Consider the following 10,785-nt stretch of genomic DNA (forward strand, 5'->3'; position numbering starts at 1 on the left):
TTGCTTTTTTAATATTATTTGGTGCTTGTTCTTAATTGCAAGCAGGGCTTGCAAAAATATTTATCTTTCTGTTTATTTGAAAGAGTTCTTTTTTAAAAAAGTTTACTTGGTTTTATTTTTTTAGTTTTACTTTTATTTTGTCTTTGTTTGGGGGGGGGTTGGTTTAGGGGTTTTTTTCTTCCTTTTTTTTTTTTTTTTTTTTTTACCAAGAGATTGGTAACCCAATGCTCTTATCTCTCTGATTCCTGCAAAAATATGGTTTGGACAGTGCTGCTTAGCAGTCTATGCCATTCGCAGAATTAACAGAATTTCAACTGAGAGCTTTCTTTAAGGCAGAGCATTTTGGGGCCAGAAAAGTTTGGAAAGAGAAGTGGTGACTTCAGACAAGACTCCTGCTGTCAGTCAGTTTCCTTCTTTAACTATTTTGTTTAGGTTTTCTCATACTGCTTGGAGGCAAAGGGAAAGACAAACACAGAGCATGTTCCCATGAGGTGAGGGTCTGATCGATTGTCCAGGGAGATCCAAGCAAGTCTTCTCCTGAACTTGAAAGGAGCTGAAGGAGGCGTGTGCTGATGTTGTGGTGTTATCTTTTTAACAAGAAAAGCACTAATTTAACAAAATAACTTCTGCCCTGCTGTTTGTACATCTGCGAAAATGAAGGTGCCAAGCTGAAGTTTTTTGTTTCCAAACCAGTGCATGGCTCATTTACTGTTGCATAAACATAGATCAGTTCCCTGATATTTTGGAAGGTTCCTCTGAGTCTGTAATAGCTTTTGCCAGTACAAGGTTTTCTTTTCATCCCACTGTCTTTTCCCTAGTCCTAGTACGTCTTGAATTTGTGAAACAAGGTTATGTCCCATAGCTCTGAGAAGGGTGTCAAAAGGGAGATGTGAACCAGAGCAGAAGGGCTGAGTCTTTGGCTTGACTATCTCTGTATAAAGAATATACAGACCTGTATAAAGAAAAAAGAGCATTCAGTGCCCTAAGCAAAAAATGCATTTTCTAAGTTGCTCCTGTGGTCCCCATGATTTGAATCAAAAATATACGAACCAGAAATATTGCATATCAAAGCTGTTTTTGTCTTCAGTTCTGGTGGGCAGACATCTGTCATCCCTGGGGGGGATGTACATTAGAGCATGATTCACTTTGTGTTTGAATGAGGCACCCCTATTTGAATGGGACTCCCACACTGCTTCCTTTTCCTTTCACCTTTAGGAAGGTGCAGGCTTGTTTTTATTTTTCTAGCCACTTTTTTTTTTCTTTTTTTTTTTTTATCTCCAGTTTTCTTTGAAAAGGCTTCACTTTGGTTCCTGGAGTTGGAGCCCTACTCTGATCCCTTGAGAATGCCTATGGTTGTCTGCTAGAGAAGAGCCCCAGTTTCACAGCACCAAAGCCTTTCCTTTTCCCGGCCTTAAAATGGTGTTTGCTTCAGCTGTGTGATTGGCACCCATTTTTCATTTCTGGAAAACATGTTATTTCCTCAGCCCAGCCTGACACCTTCTCTGGTTCCCATGGCCAGTCCCTCAGTCCCTTCAGAGTACCCAACTCATCCCTTTTTGCCCTGGGTTTCTGGTACACAGAACAGATAGGTTCAAAAATGTCTGTCTAAAGTCCATATTGAGGAAAGAAGAGGACCATGCAAGGGCCCTAAAAGCTTTTTTTTTTTTTTTTTTTTTTTTTTTTTTTTTTTTTTTTTTTTTTTTTTTTTTTTTTTTTTTTTTTTTTGCTACTGTTTCACAGAGGGGAAAATTGGACTTTCTTCTCATGGGCCTTTACATTGCACAGTCTTCATTGCTACCCAACAGAAGGGGTTTCAATGAGCAGTGCAGCAAGGACATGGACTAGGAAGAAGTACAAAAGTGATCAGTATTAAGTGAGGGTATCAGGATACCCCAGAGAGCAGAGAGTAGCTGTTGCAAATGGTTTGAGACAAGAAGGAATTGAATGGGGTTGGTCTTAGGCTCTTTCCAGTGAAGCATTCATCTCAACATGTACCTTTATGTCAGTCTGATGCCATAAAGCACTTTAAATGGAATTAGTCTTGTCCCTTTGCATCTTGCTTGTGTGGAGACAATCAGATTTCTAAATACTTCTGGCTCTGCGTCCCCCGCACAATCCAAGCTGAGGGTAGCCACTGGGAAACCTGGCTTTGGTTTGGCTTTGCCCGGCCTGGGGGAGAAGAGAAGGAAAGGACAAGCTTTTTCACGTAGTTTTAGGTCAGCATGAGTACGAGTATGACTGCAGTCCCACTGCAGACAGGGTTAGCCACCAGCCCTTTCCCGATGTGGTGTTTGGCCATCACTTGCTCCCTCTGTGTGCATCTCCCTGGTGCTGCCCCACCTCACACCCCAAGGGCAAAAGCGGCCATCCTGCTGTGGAAAGCCAGGCTAGCATCAGTATCGCCTCCCACGCACTGGAACCATTTCTCCCTGCTTGGGAGAAACTTAGAGCAAAAGAGATGCAGGAGAATGCAACCGAGTGCAGTGCAGTGAGGCCCTTCCCGTGCACTAAGTTATTTACTGTACAAGCCACTCAGAGATCTCCAGGTGCCATCTCTGCGGCGGGAGCACTCACTCCCACATCGAGTGACCTGGGTTTTTTTCCCTCTTGAAGCTTGACCACTGCTGAGAAGCACAGTAATGCCATGAGCTTGAGCAGATCTGTCCCGCCTTTCCCAGGCGCGAGCGTCCGTGGAGCCTGATAACCTTGACACCTTCCTTGCGGCGCTAGAATACCTTGACGGCGCTGCTGCACCGATACCCAAATCCAGTCCTTGCAGACGCCACCGAGTCAGAGAGGTTCATCAGGTGCCAAAGTCGCAAGGAAGCTGGCTAGGACGCCCGTGGCACGGCGCGTGGAGAACTGAGCAGCGGGCACAGGAGAGTACCTGCTTAAATCCAACCAAACATTCCTTGTTAACCAGAACTCTGGAAATTTTTCTGCCTGCTGGCCAGGTTTGGGAATTTAGCGTAATTTAAGGCACCCTTTTGAGTAAACCTCCCCTAGCGCTCGTAGCTCTTGCTTCGTTTGTCAGAAGGGGCAGCAGTCGATGGTTCGTTCTTGATCCGGCAACGTAGCTAAGCTTTGAAGATAGGCGAGCTGAACTGGGTCAGTCTCCTACACCTCCTGCTCTTGGGTAACGGGAAGCGCTAATGCAAGCTCCCTGCCCACGTGCGTTTTAAGGGCTCTCTGCCCTTTCTTTCCACGCGCGTCTCACTGACGTTGATGCTTCGCCCAAATATATTCTGCTTCCATCGCTTGGGGGGAGGGGGGGCCAGGATGACATTCACTGCTTTGCATACAGCTATGAGCTTTGTATGTATTTAAACTGTCTATAGGTATCAATCACTGCCCTGCTCTTAAGTATTTTACTATTTTCTTTATCAATATTAAACACTGACTCAGAAAATCTATGTCCAGTTCAGCTCGCCTATGGTTAAAGTTTAGCTTGGTGTTTATTTTGTGCTAGTATGAAATGCACTTGAGTGATTCCCAGAACATTGAGGAGGTGTATTATAATAACTTGATATACCTCTGCTTTTGTTTCTTAAAAAAATAAATAAAATACTTTGCATTTTCATGTTGAATCCATTAAAAGAAAAAAGTTTAAAAAATTAAAAGTGGAAAAAAGATTTTTTTTTAAAAAAAAAAGAGGGTAAAACCTAATTGCTGTATGTTAATTTGTAATTATGTAAAAAGTGAGCAGGTTATTGACTGTAAAATTCTTCAGTTTTTCTGTAACTTGCCAGAAACCATTAGGTTTTGTAACAAGCTTTTATTTATCTTCCTTTTTAGTTATCAGCATCAACCTCTTGTAAAGTCATTTTTTCCTCTAAATAAATTTGATTTTAAGTCTGAATGTTTTGTCCAATTTATTTCCCGTGCTTTGGTATTTCTGCTGTTGACTTTACTGCATGAGTGAATAGCTGTAACCCTACCTGTAATTGAATGTTTGCATTACTTTTGTCATCTGAATTCCAGTGTGCACCTCTCGGGTTCCTTTAACTTATTTTCATTCTCTTAGAGGATTTACATTTTGCTTAAGGTTGTATGGCCATAATGATATTTGACTTTTCCCACACACACATACAGACACCCATGGGGCTTTTCATCTTTTTACAAGAAGAGGAAGTGTCAGAGCTGTTGCCTCAGCCACTTAAGCAGGCTTTGAACGTTGAGATAAACAGCGGTCCGATGGCTGTGGTATGCGATCTTCTGGCCTATAGTTTCTGCAACCTGCAAAAAATTGCTAGATGCTCGAGTCGAAACCGAGCCGACTCAGGTTGCGGGATGCTTTGTCCACGTTTTGGCAGCAAGAACTAGCGGCGCGAGGTCTCCTGGCGGGGTGGACCTGGGGAGAGAGGAGAGGTCTCTGCGTCCCAGATGCAACGCGCTTTACACGGTTCCACTTCCCCAGGAAGGAGGCGGCCCCGCAGATGTATCCTAGCCAGCGCTAAGGTCATGGCTGTCCCCTGGGGAGAAGGTACTTTATGTTCCCAATGCTGGTAGGCTTCAGTCCAGGCAGAAGAGGGTGCCAAAAGCCCAGAGCCGAAGTTCACTCAGTGTGCACGAACCGGTCGCGTGCTGATCATCGAGCTGTGATGAGCCCTCACGGCAGGGCACAATGCTTCAAATTTCTCCTCCAATTTTCTTTCATCCATATCCCAGCTGGCTCTACGTGCCCTTAATTGCACAAGGGGCTTCAGCATCCTTTCCGCCCAGTGGAGCAGCAGCAAGACCTGCATCCATGGCCTCTTAAGCTCTGCATGTGGCTTCTGAAGCAAACTGTTTAATTTAGATCTATTACTGTACTTGTCTTCAGCGGTGAGATGGGGAAGGAGAAGGGACGCTTGAGGACAAGCAGAGACAGTGACCAAAGCCTTGAGGCTGTTGGCATGAGCATGGCTTGGTGGTACTGGGTTATTTCTTAGAGGCGTTAGGAAATGCCAGCCCGTCTTGCTTTGCCCCTTAAGCCAGCAGAGCACCACAAAACCTATTTCCCCGTCTCACGTCTGTGTTGCATGTGCTGTTTTAAGCAGCTGCGTCGTGTCCGTGCACGCAAACCTACCCGCTGCAACGAAGCCTTGATGTAAGATGGGCGATGACAGGAGATGAAAGCGTTTGTTTATCTCTAACGCTGTCTGCTAATCCTCATTTTATTTGCAGTCCCGGCTCACTTATTTACCAAGGCAAACAAAAGCTTTCTCTGACACGAAGGCGCCCGCGTTTGGCATTCAAAGAGCACTTTCTCCTCTGGGCCCCCCTCCGCTCTGCACATCGCGGCCTGCAGCGGGGCTCGCGCAGGAAGCCTCGCTGCGGGGGCGAGGACCCCCCTTCGCCACGGGGCCCCGGGCGGCCCCAAGGCCTCGCACTGTTGTAGGGAAACGATGGATTTGCCCGCCGCTGGCTGGGACCGCGAGCTGCCGCCGCTGCCTGGCAGAAGCGGCTCTCCGTGCTGCTGCAATGCAAGGAGCGGCTGTCGCGGGAGGAGGAAGAGGGTATTTAGCGACTGCAAATCACATGTAGCAGGAAACAAAATTCTTGCTGAGTCTCGTGGAATCCAGCAGCGAAGGGCCAGGGTGCAGAGCAAGCAGAGCACCCGGCTCTGGAGCAGCCTGAGCTTTGCTTGTCCTGCCGGGCGCAAACCAAATCACTCCTATTGCCCCAGGCCAGAGGGGAGCCTGGGCAATGCAAATTGCCTTTGCAGAGGAAGAAATTAAGGTCTCATCTTTCCTGGCCGTCTACATGTGTCGATATGAATAACTAAACACAACTTTCCACAGGTTCATCCATGATTAATACGCTGAGCTGTTACAGCAGGGCTACGATGATGAAATGGATGTTCTCTTCAAGGCACATGGCTCAATTATTTTAGATGATCCAAGCAGGAGTGATACATTTCTGAGCATACCAGGTCCAGTTGGGCTTGCCTAGCGCCGACTTCTCCTTAGCAATCAGAGGTAGAGCAAAGGCCCAGCAGAGCTCAGCTTGGCCATGTGGCAGGTCATCTGGACAAGACTGGATTTTTCACTAGCACGTTCAACCAGAAGGGCTCATAGAGGGTCCTTACACTTAATCTGCCTCTAAAAAGAGTATGGATAGGTGTGGAATAGCTTCTTCAGAAATAGACGTTAGTGGTATCTTTTACTTTTTTTATAATTAAACTAATAGATTTTTTAAAAAAACAAAAGGCCAAATCCTAATTAGTTTAGCATGAGATACCTTGTGTTCAACCACACAGTGGATAGTAAAGGGATGAGTTACCGCAGAGGGCACCAGGGCTTTGTTAATTAGTTGGCAGGATGATAATGCTGCAGTGTGTTGATTTGTTTAGCATTGGCACGTGTTTAAATTAAGGGCAAAAGAGTGTTTGACACTAGCAACTGATATGCAAGATGCATTGCCTTAATCTTATAAAGATTTGGTCTACATGTGCAAGATTAAGACCTGCAGCAGCATGCTGTACCGGGCTCTGAACACACGTGAAGGCGGGTTGATCCCCAGGCTGGCTCCTGGTTACAGGTGCCAGATGTGGCTACAGAACAAACACGGGACAAGGTGCAACAAAAAGGAGCAGTAACGAATGCAACTTCTGGCACCCTTCCCTGAGATGCCAATCTCCTGTTTCTGCCGTGCTGGGGCTGTGACTGTGAGAGCTCTTGCTTGGTGATTGTGTTGGCCTTGAGTTTAGCAATAAAGTAAGTTAACTTGCCTGGCGATGGGTTCTTTCCATGCAAGCACAGTGCTGAACAGTGACTTTTCCACGCTGGTTTGGAGGAAGCATTGCTCTCACACCAGCATTGCAGCCTCCACAGTTGCAGGCTGTAAGGAGCACTCTGGGAGCGTGGTGAGACAGGCCCTAGGTGCTACTTGTCATCCCTCATGCTATCTCAGCATCTCTAGATATACCCCCCCCCCACCACCACCTCTTTGCTTCAGAGCCCACTTTCCCATCTGTCCTTCCACAGGCTCCCGCCGGCCTTGGGCTGACGCTGCTCGGGACAGCAGCCCTGGCCTGTGCTCTGGCAGCATCATGGGGCTCTTTTTGTGTGTCATGAACTTGTTCAAGGCAGCTATGAAGAGAAACCTTCGCTCTTGACTGACTGGCATCCTGGTGCCTCTGCCAGGCACTCCCCAAAGGGACAAGGCCAGTTCCTTGCTCATGAGATGGGGCAGAGCTTGAGTCCTGGAGGAGTTTATTTAAGGGTTTTTTTTTTTTTTTTTTTTTTTTTTTTTCTCTCTTGTCTTGCTTTTCGGCCTGTCCCAGCCAAACACACACAGATGTATTTATTTCTGCTGGAAAGCCCTGCTGTCCCCGACCTCTCACTACAGCCTGGTGTCTGTGCCGCTGGTGCTCACTGGCTCCAGATGCTCTTTTCCCCCTTCCTTGCACCAAGAGCCGATTCTTCCCAGCTGCATCTTCTCAGTGAAACTGGCAAGTCTAATTAGACAGGAGTCTAATTAGAGCCGTGCAGGAACTGTGAGTCATTAGCGGAGCTCTGTGGGAAAGCCGGGAGCAGCTGTTAGCCCCGGAGGGGCTGCAGCCCTGCGGGGCAGCGGCGGCTGCGGAGGAGGAGGAGGAGGAAAGCCAGGCCCGCGCTGGCGTTTGGCTGCGGGCAGAGCAGCCCCGTCCCTGCCTGGATAAATGCAGCCGTCAGAAACCTCTGCAGGGAAGCGTCTGCCTGCATGGCTCCTCCAGACGGTGACCCAGACCAGCGTGACGGGTGTTTACCAGGCTTTCGGCACTTGCCTGTCCCCGGGGCGCGAGGGCACCGCGGCGAGCACCGGCCCCAAGCAGCGAGTAAACACAACCGTGCAGCAGCCCCAGCCCGTGCCGGGGCAGGACTCCCACAGCGGCTCCTTCAAGCACTGGTGTGGGGCTGGCTGCAGAAGGCTGCGGGCCGTCTGTCTGTCCTACCTGGTAGTTAGAGGTCGGACACAAGAAGGGACTTTCCTGCTGACCTGTATGCCTTGTCTCGCCGTCTTCCTCGCCCTCATCCCCTGCAACGCGAGGCCATCCCTCCCGCTGTCCTGGGCAGTGGGGAGAGGAGGCCCTGCCAGGGTGGGGAGGAAGAGCCTAGCATTGCTTGGGAAGAGGGAAAGGGCACAACCACCGTGTCTTCGCTGGGCAGAGCGGCGGGGAGGGTTTAGGTGCGATGCGGTGGCTGAATGACGGCACTTGCTGCTGGTCGGCAAATCGTATCCTGGCTGAAGGGCCAGCAGTTTTTTAACAAGGACAGGTTGTGCCCTCCTGGCATGGCCATGGACCATTTCTCCAGCTGCCGATGGGATGTGTGGGCTTCCCCAAGCAGCTAGAACTTAAAGGCCGTGAATGATGTGATTTCTGAGCTCTGTGGACCCCCAGGGCTGTCAGGAGGAGTGCGAGGACACCTCAGAGAGCCAGGAGCAGCATTGGGGGGGGGGACTCTCCCCATCTTCACTTCAGGGTAGCAGGGGCAGGGACCAGCACATACAGATGGGTCCTTGTCCGCAATGTTTGTGAGACAGGGATATCCGCGCTGCAGCGTGGCTGGGTGGAAGGAAGTGAGATGTCGCGGCACCGACAGGATGAAAACCAGGCTTTCTTCCACCTAATTGGATTTGTTCTTCAGCTGAGAAACTCTGAATGGCTTGGGTGGGCTCGAGGCTTGTGATTTCAGTAAGGAAGTAAGTCAGCAAGAAATGATAAAGTAGGTCACACGGCTGCAAAAACAGGGCTGATGATGGTTTTGCAGAACAGTTGGCAACATTAAATGAAGAGGTGGTGAAATGGAAAGAGAAGGGAGATTGTCAGGGAGGGAAAAAAAAAAAAGAGAGAGCTCAGCCCGTTATTCACTCATGCCAGGAGTCTCCCATCTTGTGCTCGCCGTGCAGCTCTTCTCCCTTTAACCAGGTCTGGAGGACACTAAAGTAATGCTCTGCACCAGAGCAAGAGGGACTGAGACCAGTTTAAATATCCAGTTCATTGTGGGGAGCTGGAGGCAACAATTTCTCCTGCTCGTTGAGAAGTAACTGCATTAGTGACCAGTGTTTCCTGGAATGGTGGTTTGTGAACCTGAACCCTCCACGGAGACTAAAAAGAGCCAGCTTTTTCCAAAGGGAGAAAGTGTGGGAGGAGCAGGAAAACATCCTCCTTCCAGTTGGGCATGGGACATAACCCAGGGAGGGTGTGCAGTGGCACAGCACGAACATGTAGGACAAGACGACAAGCCAAGGACACAGGACCTCGGTGCTCTGGGTAGACATGGACGAATTTGATGGCACATCGGTCGGTTGGAAGGGAGCACTCCTCTGCTCTAAGCACGTGTTTGAAAGGTCAGTACACCGCTGGAGGCAGCCTCTGGGCAGGTGTGGGGCTTCCCTTGACACTGGAGGTATTAAAGAAAGCACCAGCTCTTCTGCTTTGCTGGCACGGCTGGAGAGCAGGGACGCGAGCGCTGTCCCCGCGGAGGCGATCTCAGCCGGGCTGCCGCCACGCCGGACGTGACAGCCGAGGGCTGGCTACAGCTTACGGGCACTTTTCGCAGGAGCGTGCGTGCATATAAGCCACGTAAAGCCACCAGATGCAGCCCGTTCCCAAGATCTCCCTGCCAGAGCTATGTGTGACCTAGTGAGATGGGGGTGGGGGGGAGCGCTTTTAAAAGCAGCAGAACAAAACACTTCCCCTGTACGTCCCAGTTAAAAAGCAGATCTGCTTTAGCTGCAGCTTTGACTGTGTTACATCCCTTTCCATCTCCCACTCCCCTTTTACTTTGTGGTTTCTAACTAAGAAACCTTTGTATTTTGCATCACATTTAATTCCCTAGCAACAGGTTGCTGCTGTCACAGCAGCTGGTGATTGCTTTTGAATTGTCTTTCAGGCAAGCTCCAGAATAAATACAAAAGAGCACTTCTTTTGCATGGCTCATAGCAAAGCTATCCAGTCGCAAATCCTCGCAATCTTGTTTTTAAAGCCCCAGAGTCCCATATAAAATCTGAACTAACAAGACTGAAAGGGCTTTTATTCTCATGCTCTGTCTCTTTTTCACTCTCCCTCTCATCAAATAGTAATTTTTAGGCTCTGAATTGGGCTCCCAAAGGGCTCTTTTATGAGCTTTTTCCATGGATCCTTACCTAAGTATCTGTTCTGCTAATATCAACTAACTCAGCTACCCACCCGGCTCCCTGCGGGGGGCTGAGAGACGTCCTCAGCCTTCTTTACAGCTGAGAAATGCTGGCGCTAAGTCCCTTTGAGCCACCACCCAGAACTCCCTTAGGAAGCTGCCTAATCCTGTAAGTCCCTGCTAGGAGAAATATAAAAAATATAAATTTGGAAAGTTGTTTTGGGACACACACGGAGGAGGACCGTGAACAGGCGACACAGCTGGGAAGCTTTTCTAGCCTGTCGGGATCCCCCTTCCTCGGGAGCCAACTGCAGGCATATAAGGAAAACAGAAGTACAAATTCTTCTCTGGTATAAATCACTGGCTTGCTCTGCAGAAGTAGGGTTGTGTCTCGGTTGGGGCCCCTCCACCTATCTGGTAGGTATCGGTTTTACAAGGTCACAGTCAAACCTTCTATGATGCATCCTAATAGCCTTGCGCTCACAACTTCGACCAGAGCAAGAATGGGAAGAGACACACTTGGTGTATCACCAGATGGAAGTTCAGCTCCTTTGAACCAACGCTAGGAGCCCTGGGCTTTTATTCCCAGCTGTGCCACTAATCTTGGACGAGGCACTTTTAACACTGTGCCTCAGTTTCCCAAGCTCTGAAGCAACAGTAATTACGGCGAGGCTGTTTGCAA

Source organism: Rhea pennata, chromosome 10, assembly GCF_028389875.1.
Source record: "Rhea pennata isolate bPtePen1 chromosome 10, bPtePen1.pri, whole genome shotgun sequence".
Taxonomy (NCBI): Eukaryota; Metazoa; Chordata; class Aves; order Rheiformes; family Rheidae; genus Rhea; species Rhea pennata.